The sequence below is a fragment of the Engraulis encrasicolus genome, chromosome 11 (genome assembly GCF_034702125.1).
Source record: "Engraulis encrasicolus isolate BLACKSEA-1 chromosome 11, IST_EnEncr_1.0, whole genome shotgun sequence".
Taxonomy (NCBI): domain Eukaryota; kingdom Metazoa; phylum Chordata; class Actinopteri; order Clupeiformes; family Engraulidae; genus Engraulis; species Engraulis encrasicolus.
Window position 1 is genome coordinate 21,772,671 of NC_085867.1, and position 14,938 is coordinate 21,787,608.

The 14,938-nt window shown below is 40.6% G+C and overlaps 3 long non-coding RNA genes across 5 annotated transcripts; 1 reads left to right on the plus strand and 2 right to left on the minus strand.

The window, feature by feature from the left end:
• The first annotated feature begins 2,152 nt into the window (after nucleotides 1-2,152).
• Nucleotides 2,153-4,342, plus strand: LOC134458849 (uncharacterized). The gene is made up of 2 exons (XR_010036656.1): nucleotides 2,153-2,459; nucleotides 3,148-4,342. It is a non-coding gene; the product is annotated as an uncharacterized LOC134458849 (long non-coding RNA).
• Nucleotides 4,343-4,464: 122 nt separating this feature from the next.
• Nucleotides 4,465-5,189, minus strand: LOC134458850 (uncharacterized). Its single transcript, XR_010036657.1, has 2 exons — nucleotides 5,036-5,189; nucleotides 4,465-4,863 (listed from the first exon to the last, which is right to left on the minus strand). It is a non-coding gene; the product is annotated as an uncharacterized LOC134458850 (long non-coding RNA).
• Nucleotides 5,190-7,396: 2,207 nt separating this feature from the next.
• LOC134458851 (uncharacterized) lies at nucleotides 7,397-14,188 on the minus strand. 3 transcript variants are annotated; one of them, XR_010036661.1, is made up of 6 exons: nucleotides 14,174-14,188; nucleotides 10,079-10,624; nucleotides 9,801-9,876; nucleotides 9,630-9,703; nucleotides 8,658-8,743; nucleotides 7,397-7,493 (listed from the first exon to the last, which is right to left on the minus strand). It is a non-coding gene; the product is annotated as an uncharacterized LOC134458851 (long non-coding RNA). The 3 variants fall into 3 exon arrangements; XR_010036660.1 differs by lacking the exon at nucleotides 14,174-14,188 and having other exon boundaries at nucleotides 9,626-9,703; nucleotides 10,079-10,639; XR_010036659.1 differs by lacking the exon at nucleotides 14,174-14,188 and having other exon boundaries at nucleotides 10,079-10,631.
• Between the last annotated feature and the right edge of the window lie 750 nt (nucleotides 14,189-14,938).

Here is a 14,938-nt window from a genome sequence, read left to right on the forward strand (position 1 = left end):
ACATAAAAATCCCATCACCAGTGCCTTATATGGCCAGTGAAAATGCTATAGTCTTCTGAATTTACCTCTGCCTATGCACCTATAGATGTCTGCATCTAGGCCCCTGTTTTAACTAAGAACTTAACTGGGCCCTTGAAGACTTCTTTGTTATTGTTTGTCCCTGTCTATTGTTTACTTTGCAAATGCACTGGTGATGGGATTTTTATGTTAAAATGTATGTCACACTGCACTGATTTTGATTGGCTGTGTCTCTTCTGACTACCACTTTCAACAAGGAACCTTTTTTTTGGACCTTCACACTTTGGAGATAGTCACAAGCCATTTAATTAAACGAATGACTTTGATGATGAGGTGATGTCTTTGTATATGCTTGAGCTGTTAACTTTTATATTATAACTACATAAAGTGTTGTTATGAAATTGCCAAGAGGCTTAAGTCAGGGGTGTCAAACACAACTTAACCAGGGGCCAAAATCAAAATCTGTGATGAAGTTGCGGGGCAAATTACATTTTTATGAAAGTATACAGTACACATGCAAATACCAAAAATACTCATTCCCATCAAATTTGGCCCGCAGGCCTGAGTTTGACATCCCTGGCTGAAGCTGTACATTTTAGTAATATGCAGGTCTCTAAATTAATAAACAAACCAACTGGCCAAATGCTGGTGAAATTTAAGTTTGGCTGGTAGAAAAGCCCAAACTCACTAGCCACTTTGACCCATGTGTGTGTGTTTGGATAGTAAGACTTAACATACAAGCCATTTTGGGTGGTGACTAAAAAAGTTAATTTAGAGCCATGAATATATGGTCTGTGTTACAATAATGTTGTAGGCCTAGGCTCTGGAAAAAGGATTGAGAGGTATGCCTGCTGATATGACATGGGCTGTCTGTGGCACCTCAAATCATGGCCTATTAGGCCTACTTTATTTATAAATAATTGTATTACCTGTATTTTAAGTGGTGCCCATATCACAAGCATACCTTGACTATTGTTATTAAGAGGAGAGAGGGGACAAATATAAGAAGACTTAAAATGTAAGGTGAAACCTTTTTGTAGCACATCCGGCACATTGACAATGCATTGAAGTAAAAGCATGCAATACGATTCAGCACTGTAGTGAGATAAGTGTAACCAGAATGGTAAAATACTAGGCCTAAGTTAAGTAGGCCTACAACGTTTTCTAACAGTGCACTTCATTAAGTTGATAAATTAAGATAATAGGTCTGTCCGTCCGCTACACGTTTATGAATTGTGATTCCCTCTTGTATCCACAAGGTGGCAGACTTGAGGTTTGGCCTGGAGCTAATGCGTGCTGGCAGAGGTGGTTTTATTTGGGCTACCGGTATTTATTAGGCTAGGCATATTACTTGACGATGGTTGGATTCATGCACGTGATGCTGAAATGGCGTGATGGCCTACTAATGGTTGATGTAGGCTACTAACAATGTCTGGTAATTTGTCATTTACTTTATTAATTTGAAATCCTATGGTACTTTTTCAAATCATGGTACTTATTCAAATTTAAAATTATCACTCACGCAGTAGGCTATTTTTAATGTCTACTTCCGTTTGTTTTCTATGTATCAAACAAAACTGTTTGTAGCCTATCCACTAACATTTGAGGACATACGGTCATCTGGTAAGCACATCACTCTACCAACACAATGCCACGGGTGGGCCAATTAATTGTATGGAGAGACGACTTGCTGGAAGAGATGCAGGGCTACGGCAAGTGGGGCTTTTTTTTTTTTTAGAAGAACCAATGATATGTCGTACGTTTATTTACGGGATCTATTTAATTGCATGGAGGCTAGGGCTATACTGAGATATGCCAAATGTAGGCCTAATTAATATGATAGGCCTAATATAAATATTAATCACAACGCAGAATCATGAATAGCTTACATAGGCTACTTCAGTTTGTTTACCGTATAACAACCAAAACCTTCGATTGAAATCGATTGAAATTTGACGAAATTACAGTCATCTGATGAATACATTACTACCAACTCAATGCAGAGAGGTGCGCCAGTTGGCTGTGGTAAGATGACCGCCGTGTGCGGACATTCGACTTCCATTGTCGGCGAAGGGGGTGACGTATCTAGTCTTCTATACACATCTATGGTATACCCATTTGGCTATCCATCATTTGCATGTGACGTCAAACGTTCTAGTGGACGGCCACTGGACGGCAAGAGGACGGCAGAGTGCAGCATTAATGAATGGATTCCTATGGGACTCGCAACGTTTAGTAACTCATAACCTAACTTGGATCACCGATAAACTAAACACCGTAAACACCCATTGTGCTGTTTGTTACAAAAACAGATAGGGTTACAAACCAGGCGTGACTTTTCATTGGATCTCAAAATAAAACGAGAAAGCTGAGGTGAATCGCGGCAACCAACTGGAAAACCATCAAACTAGCCTACTCGAGTAGCCTGGATGAGCACCACGGTAAGTTTCTCATTTGCCATCCTTTATATCATCATTTGTCTCTTAATTCGTGAACGCTAGTTAATTTAAGTCTAATGTGCAATTTCAGTGTTTTTTTATGCGAGGTCAATGTAAGATGCTTTCCATGATTAACGTTAATTAGCAGCATCATTACGCTATGATGGACGTATGCTAAGATATTGCAGGCTGTAACGTAAACACGGAATTAATAAAGCTCTTGGTGAAATAGCAAGGCTATGCCGTTCATACTGTTAAGGTTCAAATGTAAAAATAAACCATGTGTACATCTCTAGCGCTGATTTCCCAAGTAGCTTAGGCCTACTCTCCAGCATGATGCTGTCATGAAATGCTAGTCACGACCTTATCCATGCTGGCCTATGACATGCATAGGCCCACCAGTCTTGGTGTTGTCCTTGTCAATAATACACAGTGCACCACTTTGTTGTGTTGTCATCCAAATTGCCTGCCCTCTGAAATCACACAAATCAGAGGCTTAATGGTTTGGGAAGTGGTATTAAGATTGGAGGGTTGCAGTTTCAAATCCCATCCTACACCTCATCCAGGCTGAAGTACCCTTGAGCAAGGAAGGCACCAAGCCCCATGCTGCAGGGACAGTTAACAATTCACTGTGAGTAACAAAGTTGCTTTGGATAAGTGTCAGCTAAGTGTTCTCTTTCTGTTTCTCCAGATGAGAAGAGCGATGATCTGATGTCATGACACATTGGATGTATGGAAGAGCCAGAGGTCCAGCACACCAAGCCAAGTTTAGCCGATTTCAACCTATCACACCAACTCAATGTAGTAATCAGTTCATTCAATGGCTCAAAGACTTTATTTTTAGACACAAAGTACAAATACATTTCAAGGTTATGTAGGTGATGGGAGGGGATATCTATTCTGGGGTGGACATGTACAATAGACGTGCAAGTACTTATTTATATTAATAAATGGTTATCTGAACTAGGCCTGTAATAGTCAACCCATTGATGCTGGATGCTGTGAACACGTTGTATTGACCTAGGTGCCTGGAGCGACACAGCATTCAGGCATGACATATTAGATTTTTTTAGATTAAAAATGTGGGTATGTTAGAGCTGAATTAACATGTTCTAATGCAAGAGGATGGTCTTAGCTTTTAAAACTAATTTCATGTCTGTATATGTATATTCAGAGACTTATTTAGTTATTTGTTTTTTTTATAGGATGAGGGCACCTTTCTTAAAAAGGGCATAGGCAATTAGCTGGCATTTTTTGCAGGTGCCAGCTAAAATGAGTTAATATTATTTACATACAGCTTTATCCCCATACCAGTATACCCACGTCACCTGAGATATACATTTAGTGGAGACAATGTAATTAGTTAGACTAGACTGAAGATTGACAGGCGGTCATGGGTAAGTGGTTAGAGTGTCAGCCTTGTATCCCAAAGGTTGCCGGTTGGACTCCCGACCCACCAGGTTGGTGGGGGGAGTTAAATAATCAGTGCTCTCCCCCATCCTCCTCCATGACAGAGAGTGCGTCTTAATATGCAACCTTGCCTCCTCCACTTGCGCTTGTCTCCTCGTCCCGCCTCCTGGCCCCTCCTCCGTGGAGAAAACAAAGTTTCCCAGCTGTCAGCCTAGCCACAACAACTTTTGAGGGACTGTTTTTCATTCACCATCCCAATTGCAAATGAGAAAAAGACTCTGCAATTGAGCTTTTGCAAGATATTGAAATATAATGATGTCCGTGATGTCATCATGACGAGAAGCAAGTGGAGGAGGCAAGGTCCCATATTAAGACGCACTCTGAGATACCCTGAGAATGGTACCGCCGCACTTGGGGCGCCATTGGGGACTGCCGCCTTGCACGGGTGAAGCATAAATGCAATTTCGTGCAGTGAACACTTGTGTGCTGTGTCACAATGTCAATGGGAGTTGGAGTTTCCCAGTTGGGCTTTCACTTCACGTTCACAGAAAATGTTCTACGTTGTTGTATTAGTACAATAAAATAAGCAAGACATGTCTGGATGGACTTCATCATTTCAGTTATTTATTATCACAACTACTCACTATCAATGACAACCAGGGCTCACCAGCCAACCAGCCAAATGCTGGGAAAATTAAGTTTTGCTGGTAGAAAAGAAAAAACATACTTGGCACTTTGACCCATTATTTAATGTACCGGAGATTAACATACTAGCCATTTTGGCTACTAGTGATTAAAAATAATTTAGAGCCCTGCTGAAAACTCCAACAACTGGTACAGGTGATCAGTGTATCAGGGGAGGAATGTAAGGGGAGGAATGTAAGGGTAGGCCCGATGGATGAGGGGACCAGCATCGCTGATGGTAAGGTCCTGGTGCTGCTGCAAAGCCCAAGCGAAAGAAGCCTCTCTGGACACCTCTTCATGTTGGCTCCCCCATCTAATTAAAAAAAGAAAAGACAAACATGCTATTTAAATGAATCTAGCCATGCATTGTAATGTACTGGTACAGTACTGAATAATTAAGTCCCTTGGCAATATTGTCTGAATTAAAATGTGATGTAAAATGTCAGAAAATAACAGTCATCCCAACTTACTAGTCATGTATTTACCTGTGGTGCTGGGATGCAATTCTTGGACGTCATCCTGGCCACCATGCCTCATGGTTTTAGTTTGGGTGCTGACCACCTGACTGATGAACCTGCAATTACAAAACAATAAAAATAAAAGATAAATAACAGGTTTGTTGTGCTTATCTTTCTCTTGTGAAGGTCATCTTTTCAAATGATTTATTTAATCAAATCAAAATTATTTAATCAAGTAGGCCTATGTAACCGACATTCTGTCCTATGTGTTTCTACATGTGCAATGTAATGCAACACCGATTTGAAACATTGAAGTATGTCAAGTCAGCTTTTATTGTCACTGTATTCATATGGTCATACAAGGGAAACGAAATTACGTTTTCTCTCTACCATGCCAGGACATAGACAGGACTGACAATTTACAGACAGACAGAAAGTGCAAGACAGGACAGGTAACAGCAGGGACGTGCACAGGAATCTCAAAGGGCAGTTGCTCTAACCTGAAGAAAGGGCAATCCCCCCCCCCCCAAAAAAAAACATCAACAATGAGCGGCCTTCAGAAATGTTTAGGAAACTGCACCATGGGTATTATTATTTTTAGTAGTAGTAGTAGAAGTAGTATATTATTGTCATAATTATTAATATTATTTTATTGTATAGTATCTTGAATGCGTACCATATGATATAACATGCTACTTTTTAAACATGTAGGCCTACCTATTAATCATATCAGAGATGATCAGCCTTATGCCCACCTGCCCTAAATGTCTCCTGATCCACATTTCCTCATGTGTGGTATGTGGCTGCCCCTAAATTAAATGAAATTATGAGAAAAAGCCTTGATAGTTTTTAAACCTGTATCAGTCACAGAGATGATCAGTCTTATGCCTACCTGCCCTATGTGCAGAGGTCTGTGGCTCTGAGTCATCCTCATCTTAAATGAAATGATGAGTAAATTAATAGGCTAAATATGAGGATGCTTAATCAATTAACCCACTGTCATCTTTATAATCCTTGTAGCAGCCAAAGTAGACTTTAAGTTATAATAAATAGAAATAGCTTAAAAATGGTTAAAAAGATCATTTAATTTGAATTTGAAATTTCATTAATAGGCATATTCCATGATTAAAATGATGAATATTATATAGGAAAGCTAAAACAATAAGAATTCACAGGTTTAGGTCATTTGTTGGGTCTTCTGTAGCCTATATTAAAAATGTGTACTGTCGCTTTAAGAATTGACGAGCCGGCTTTCATTTCAGATCGCAAAGAACCGTGGCGTGGGAGCGACCAGTTCTTATCTGTTGCTCTGAAGCTCCGAGCTTCTCGCAGACTTTATAACCTTTTATTTTCATTACAGATATTTTAGTTAGTTCATGCACATTTTGTAGGCCTATGTCTTGAGAAGAACAGTAAACGTCAGTTATCATGTGGAGTGGATTTATTTCAATTACATGGACATTGACAGTGGAAACAGTATCTTTGGGTCGGAGAATATATCAGCGTAAGAAAAAGCACTTTCCTAGCGGTCTCATCAAGATCAAACCTCTACAATCCTGAAAAAGATTCTCTGCCTCACCTGCATCTGTTCATTTTTTTTCCGCAGCCAACTCTGCAGAAATGTGCTGTTAAAAGTGTTGAGGAAAATACATCCAAGACAGTATACACCATCAAAGGCTCATATGCATGGTTGTGCACAGCACACGATTAAACCGTCTCTGGTTAAACAGCGTAGGCTTAGCGACAGGTAACAGTATTTCGGACATTCTAAACCCGGAAGTGCGCGTATTTTTGTAGTTTTTGCCTTTAAAACTACAAAATTTGGTACCACCGGTTCACCATTAGTAGTTCCGGTTTACATCGCTGAGAAGACGAGATTCTCGGCTTCAAAACAAGACGCGATTCATCCATATCTGAACGATGTAGCTAATGTTTCGACCGATTATTTGCGGCAAGTCTCATATTTATGCGACACGCAGGTTTCATCTTAACGTTCGTAAAGGGGTCCCAGATAGCAGAAGGGCGTTGAAAAGACGGTGAATCATCGTTCTGTTCGCCGACCATACGGCGTTGAATAATCGTTGATCAGCGGCGTTGTTTCAACGCCGGTTTGCTCATATGGTTTTGCGTTGAAACAACGTTGAAAATTGGCGGTGTGGCGGCAGAGAATCACCCCCTTTTCACCCTTTATTCAACCTCGGATTTCGGTCGTTTTATAGTTGAATTTTGGGCAATCATTCACCCAGCATTACTTCCTGTTTTATCTACAACAGGAAGGCTATAAATTACATAAAAAGATGCTAAATTAAACAACCAGAGACACGTTTCCATGTCCACAATTCACAACATGCTCTTGCCTGTCTCGGACAAACACACATCAACGACATATTTCAACAATGAAAGTAAACATTTATTTATGTTAATGCAAGTAGCTTTGTGGTCTTCTCCAGGAAGAAGGGCTCCAAAGAATGCAGAGAGATGCCGACTGGAAAAGAAATAAGACATAAGTTGCGGCTGATAACAGTACAGTATTGCCAACAAGACAGTGATTAGCTTGACATATGAACGTGGGCTACTGCATCGCTAGCTGAACGGATCCTCGTGTTTTCCCTCTGCAAGAGCTGAGGGTTTTTTTTTTTTCAACTTATAACGCTGCGTGTCACGATTATCATATGCCTCATTCAGCGGGTGTCATCTTCAAAATAAGCCACGTAACTCTGAACTCCTTTGACTGAAAGAGTAGTCGCCGTCTTGATTATTGACAGAACGAGACTTCAGACTTGCCTTCAAGAAGTACACTGCCGTAATGCGATTCTAAAAAGAGCTGAACCCAGAATATTTTTCATGTAGTATTTGATGTTGGTAATTTCGTTGAGTATTGCTAGAGTGTTCCGCCAAAGTGAGTTTGTGGCTAAATACTTAAAGAACAGCTACAGTCCATTCGGGTGGGAGAAAAACATGCCTCAGCTACGGCAACACTAGTGGTACAAAATGCACTAGCAGTTACATTGCACACAAACACGATGCTTTGTGCTGTGCTGCCCCTTGTATCATTAACATAACATACCTCACAATTTGAGGGCTTCCCCATTAGATCAAGAACCACTTCATCAGTGCAACAACACATATTTCACAAGTTTCCCCTCCTCTCATTTCACTGAAATCCGTGTAAGACTCTAGCTGTCCAAGAACTAACACAGGGCCTACAGCAACAACATATATCTCAACCATGAAACTAAACATTGATCAGTGTTACCATGCAAGCTTTATTCTGGCATGGGAAAGATTGGCAGATATACAGCACACAGCTTTCAACAGCTGCCCTGTACTTCTTGGCATCTTTAATTCCAACAGCATCCTCAATATGCTCAAGCTCACAGCAATTTTGCATATTAAAAGGCAATTATTATTTATTATTATTATTAGTAGTAGTAATAGTAGTATACCTGTGACAGTTTTATGCACATGGCATGTCTATATGACAGAACTCAAGTATAGATGTCTGAGTTGCCAAAAATATGTAATTTTAAAGAGGTCTGCCAGAACCGTAATTAGCAGATTTGTTCTTTTTTTGTGAATCTAGTTTTCTAAAAAAAAAAAAAAAAAAAAAAGATTGACAAGCTTAGATAAGCAAGCATAAATTGCTCACCAATTGGTCAGGTCAGCCTGCCTGGAAAGCCTTCTGATGTACATCATGCATACACAGTGTCCAACTCCCCAATCTGATGTAGACACCTGCCAAACAAGGTACACAGGGAAAAGTTATTCTTCTCTATTATTATGGCATTTCACAATCACATACAGTTAGGGCCAGAAATATAAACAAACAAAGTACAGACTCTCAGCATTAATTTCAGGGTGTTGTTTACATCCAAAGCACATTGATAGGATAAAAGTGCAACAGTTTTTGTATGTGCTGCCCTCTTTTAGAGGGTTCAAACATATGGACAGATGAGACAAATTTCAGGCTGCAATTGACTGGAAAGTATTTTGCAACCAAATATTAAACAGTGGAAGTTTGATGCATGAATGCTAGTCTGTCCAATTACTTTGGGTACCATAACATTGGGAAGCACACATAGTTGCAATTCCAACACAGTTTCCCTGATTTGGATGTAAATACCCTAATATTAAGCCTGAAAGTCTGCAGTCACAGTGAGAGCATTATGCTTGTCTCATTTCAAATCCATGGGTGTGGTGTACAGATGCAAACAAGATGAACATTGGTGGATGCCCATATATTTATGAACCTAACTGTATATGGAGCAGGTGTGGATCTACCGGTACTCACATTTATCCTCCTCAGAACACATCACAATTTAACTGTTCATAATGTACATCATGGCATTGTGAAGTATAACTGGTGTAAAACCCCCATTTCTATATCGTAGTAATACGACATTGCTTTTACAACATAGTGTAATAATCATTTGGCTGTAACCAACTGGACTTCTACTTTTAGCTTGAAAAGTCCTGCAGCTTCCAGTTAAACTCTGGATGACATGACATGGATGAATGAGAATCCGTCACAGTAGGACAGGTGCTGTAGAATAGGTGAAGTGTGGCACATACAATGTGTTGAGGTAACCTTATTTGCCTATAATTACTGTGGCGTACCTACATGCGGTTAGTGATCCGGCAGATCCATGCTGGCATTTGGCATAGCATCTGTATCAGCTACTGTGGCATTAACACCTGCAAAAACAAAATAACGAACAGGGTTCAGGTTAGGTGTATGGCAAAACTCAGTATTGTGTTGCTTTCTTATGACTGTATAGCTGTGTACATTCACCTGGTATTAGTGGTCTGGTCCATGCATGTTGACACCTGGCACAGTATCCACAGCACAGCCACTGTAGCATGAACAGCTGGAAACACACACACACACACACACACACACACAGAATACAATTTTTTGTGATGATCACATCATACCTACAATAGAACCGTTTTCATCAAGGTTTGCCACTGTAGCATTACCTGCAGAATGAAGATGGTTCAACAGTTCATGTCAGGTGTATGGCAAAACTCAGTATTGTTTTGCTCTTTTATCTATAACTGTGTATTCACCTGGTATTTGTGGTCTGGTCCATGCATGTTGACACCTGGCACAGTATCCACAGCACAGCCACTGTAGCATGAACAGCTGGAAACACAGACACAGACACAGACACAGACACACACACACACACAGAGAATACTATTTTTGTAATGATCACATCATACCTACAATTTAACTGCCACGGTTTGCTAAGGTTGAATACAGATATCTGCTGGCTGGCATCTATTACAGAGACAAGGATGAATCTACCACAATGAGTCAGATGTAACAGGAGTAAGTTATTAGCTGTCAGAAGTAACATGTCAGGATGTCAGTTCCTACAGGAATTGTATTAATGCTAAGGGTGCAGCCAGATGTGGATAGGTTGTAGAAAATATTAGTTTGAAGTGTCTCTACCTGATCATGGATCTTACACTTAACATGTGTCTAATTATAGGCATACCTCTTTTATAGCTGTTTCTTATGGGTTCTGGTCAGCTAGTTTCTTTCCAGGTGATGAGAGAAGTCCCTGCTCTCCGCTGTTCCTGAGCTCTTGTGTGGGTCCACTGAGGTCTCTGAATCAGTAAAAGCATACAATCAGACAAGACATATGCACCAGCATTAAAAATTCATGCTTAATTCTATACCATAACATATAAAGGATAACGATGCATACCATGAGTGCCAGGGCTCTAAATGTACTTTTCCCAACACCAGCCAAAGTGGAACTAGTTCTGCTAGAAATCCATCTTACTAGCCAAACACATGGTGGGTCAGAGTAGTGAGCTGGTCTTCTCTACCAGCAGGGGTGATAGCAGTCCGGCGCCGCGCCGGAAATCCGGCGTAGCGTGGCTGTAGGAAATATATATTTTTTCGATATTAATAAAATAATTAATAAACTATCTTGTGTGCTTTCATGTACGGTGAAAATAAATGAGCGCGCAACAGCCTGTTGTAAGACACGCGAAAGGAACCCAAATGAGCAGCAGCCCATAACATTGTATCTATCCTGACACCTAGCTGTAAAATGTAACATTTTTTTATGTCTCGAGTCACTGGCCACAAGCACCACTGGCAGCAGAAGCAGCGCCTAGATCGACCGGTAGTTCTGGTGAAGAGAACTACAAAGTGTCCGGTGGTGCACAGATAAGAGATAGTTAGCCTATAGAGTAGACTCTACTGATTACCCTTCTTAGACATTTCACTATGGATGGAGGCAAATCCGAAAATGTCATCTAGTTCTACTGAAGAAACGGAAGAAAATACTGTAGGCCAAGTTTAGACCATTTGGATTCCGATAAAAATTGGCAACAATGTTAGCACACATCCACATGGCTGGCTTGCTTTGTGATTTGGGTGTGTTGAACCGTGTGGATGTAGCCTAAGTGGAATACTTGTGAAGTTATGTGATCAAGACAACGTTTGAAGGTAAGGCGATTTGGTTATTCATTTACTCGCTGTGGTATTGTGTGGCGTGGGCCCGATTTTGGCTTGTGCTGGCTAGTATTGCTAGCCTCATGCTTGGAATCACTGAGAGAATATGTTTGAAATATATTCGGCTTTTTTCCTTCATTCATGTGCGCTAAATGACTGCGCAATGTTGACAAACTTTGATGGCGGTAGAACTAGATTCTTTCAAAAAAAAGTAGTATGCTCAAGACGGTAGGCTATGCCCGTCATGGTACTTTTTTTCTTGATGTGGTGCGTTAAATGTCTGCATTGGAATAGCGGCTACCATTCGCAGCACGTCCAAATGATTGTGGAATGCTTGAAATTGGACCGCTATGTTTCACATTTGAGACATGGCTTAACCTGCAACTGTGTGACTGCTTTGGAATGGATTGAATCGACCAGTCTGTGCATAACGGATGCATCAAGGTTTACAATTTACCACTTTAGAATGATTTGGGCATCCCTGCTTCACCCTTTGAAGTGTGAGCTGGGTTCTTGGATGTTGGTCTGTTGATTGAGACAGAAAATACCGGAACTCGACAAACCATGTTTCAAAAACTGATTTCAGGGAGATGTTCATAATAGTTTTGTTGACTAAACCAACCAACCAGCGCGCTCTCTATAATCAGTCGCGCTGTGTGGAAAAAAACTCGAACAGCCTCCTCGCACAGGTTCACACAGCCTTTCCATTGCGCGCGCTCCATCTCGCCCGTCTGCGTAATCGAATCGAATTATTCCACACACGATGCACAGGTTATCTTGCCTGCACGGTGTCACTGGTATTACAAAAAAGGGGATACTTTAGCCCGACTCATGCAGGGAGCCATCATCAATAACACAACTCCCTTCATGAACTTCAGTTAGCCTACTTCATGTCTGGATTCCATTTCTTGTGTCCACCGTGCACATGCAGTGAATGTTCATCTTATTGTCATGCCCCGGGGCTATTTTCATGTAGCGTAGTTGAATTCGGTCCTGTCTTTGTTCATGTTGTTTTCTGTTGTTATCTTTGCAACTCATACAATGCGTATGTGCGCGCAAGCGAGTGATTTTCATGTAGGCTATTTTAATTGACGACAAGCCAATGCGAAAGTCGCACAGCAGTCACTGCCTTGTCCATAATAGCTGTCATATGTGGAGTCGGGAATTAGCAATAGGAACGTGGGCCTACATGTAGCCAATTATGCACGTGTGCCCTAAATATTTTAATGTAGGCCTAATTAAAGGGCGTTTCCCTACAACGGGAAGGCAGGGGTTGATGGGTAGACCATGGGGCGATGAGTATCTAAACATGTCAGCAAGTAGACAAGTTAGGCCTATATGAACAATGTCCCAATGAACATGAAACGAATCAGCACACAGCAAAGGTATATTATGTCATTTAAAAGTATTGCTTAATTAATTGGTTATCACCTCTTTTATTTTAGACAGAGTAGTTACTGTGCTTTGGCGTAGTATTGCCCCCTACTGAACTGTCTTGGTATGGCTGCTACATATGCAGCTTTGGGTTAATTAAATGTGGTAAAATATGCACCATGTTGTCAGAAATGCATTCTGGTGTTTCAATGTTGCATTGTGGTTCAATACCCATCTCAATAACTATGCTGCAACATCTCAAGCCTAGAATGCACTTCTAACTGCATACATTGGTATTCGTTTTTACAGCTAGAATCGAACATGGCCAGTTTCTATCAGTCAATCTTAAGTGCTATAGCCTACTAAGATGGGAATGATCTGTCTTTTCGTGAATAACACGAGGCACAAGACAAAAATGAAAAACTCAAAAACGAGACTATTACATTTTTGAATAATGGGTCAAAATTAGGCCTAGCTACATTATGTCACATATGCAGTAGGGCCTATGTTGTCGTCGTCGTGTCCCCACCCTCCGAAAAAAGTTCAGGCTCAGGATTTTTTTTCACTATCACCCCTGTACCAGGCAAACCGACATTTAACCAGCATTTGGCCAGTTCACTGGTGTTAATTTAGAGACCTGACGAATGCTATGCACCATTATCTCATGCTCCAAATGTCTGAATCTGATAGGGGAAAGTCGTAACGATAACTTTGCGAGTGACAGCATTTATGCAAAGGTTCTGTGCTATCTACATTTACAGTTCCACAGCCCTTTCCAATTACAAAAAATATATATATGTGGCTTCTTAACATGATAAATGCTCCGGTTTAATAACCCGTTTAGCCTGATACACTGATGACAATTTAGCAGACGTGAAATAAATGGCATTATATACGAGGCAGTCGAAATTATGTTTTACCAAGGGAAAAGTATCTTACCTGTCATCTGTGAAATGTTGCGGTTTTGCTATCTTAACTTTAGCTAATGTTGCTAGCTACGTGAGATACCGGTAAACAAACTCGGTTCAGGTAGTGAGTGACTCCAATGTCCTGGCTGGAAATGAATTCTGGTACTCGTTAACGAGTAGTATATCGCAAAACAAGCAGTCAAGCCCTTGAACCATTAAAGCAGCTTAAATTTATACTTTTACCAATCCATTTTGTAAAGCAGAGCTCATCAAGCCCCGACCCTGGCAGTTGAGAATTAAATTCCGTTCCCTTGACAACCCAAATAGTTTACTTTGAGCTCGCGCTACTTCCGCAGGCTGGCTGGCCAGCTTTCATGCTGTCACATCCAAACTTACAGAATTTCTTACCTTGATTTCCGAAGAATTGATCTTTCGCCAGTGTTGTGGTGGTACTTGTGTAGGAATAATGAAACAGCTGGTTGCATGTGCAGGAAAATGTCCTGTCTGTAGTCGATGCAAGGCAATAATATTTGTGGCATTATGCAGATCTGTTTTTTTTTTTTTTTGTAGAACTGTCTTTCCGATGTGCTTTCAAAAAATTACAAATATTAACATCGTATAGAGGCGAGGACACGCAATAAATTCACTTTAAAAACAACATGGCAAGCCTCATAGTAATTATGTTGAAAGTTTGTCGGCAAAACTGGCGATGATTCAACGCTGTATGTTCGACCTTCGCTGACGGTCGGCAGATCAACCTTAACCCACGGTGATTAAACAGCGTTTATTCGACCTTCCCCGGCGTTAAGAATTCAACGTCTCACGGCGCCTTTTCGGCGTTGTTTTTTTGACCAACGACGGAAAACGACCATTCTGACCAATATTCATCGCCTTTTCAACGTCCCTCTGCTATCTGGGGTGGCAGTAATTCGGACGCCTCTATTAAAGTGCAAATCGTACAAACATATTACATTCTTACCACTTTTCAATAAGTGCACAGTGTCGATATACTTGTTAGCTGTGAATTTGATCGGTTGTTGGGTAATTGTTGTCGCTAATAAGAACACATGTTAATCATAAATATCGATTGAAATTTTGCCTAACCTCAACCTCAACTGTAAATTAAGATATGTTTCATACTTACGTGTCAATCAACTGCTTATTTCTGATACC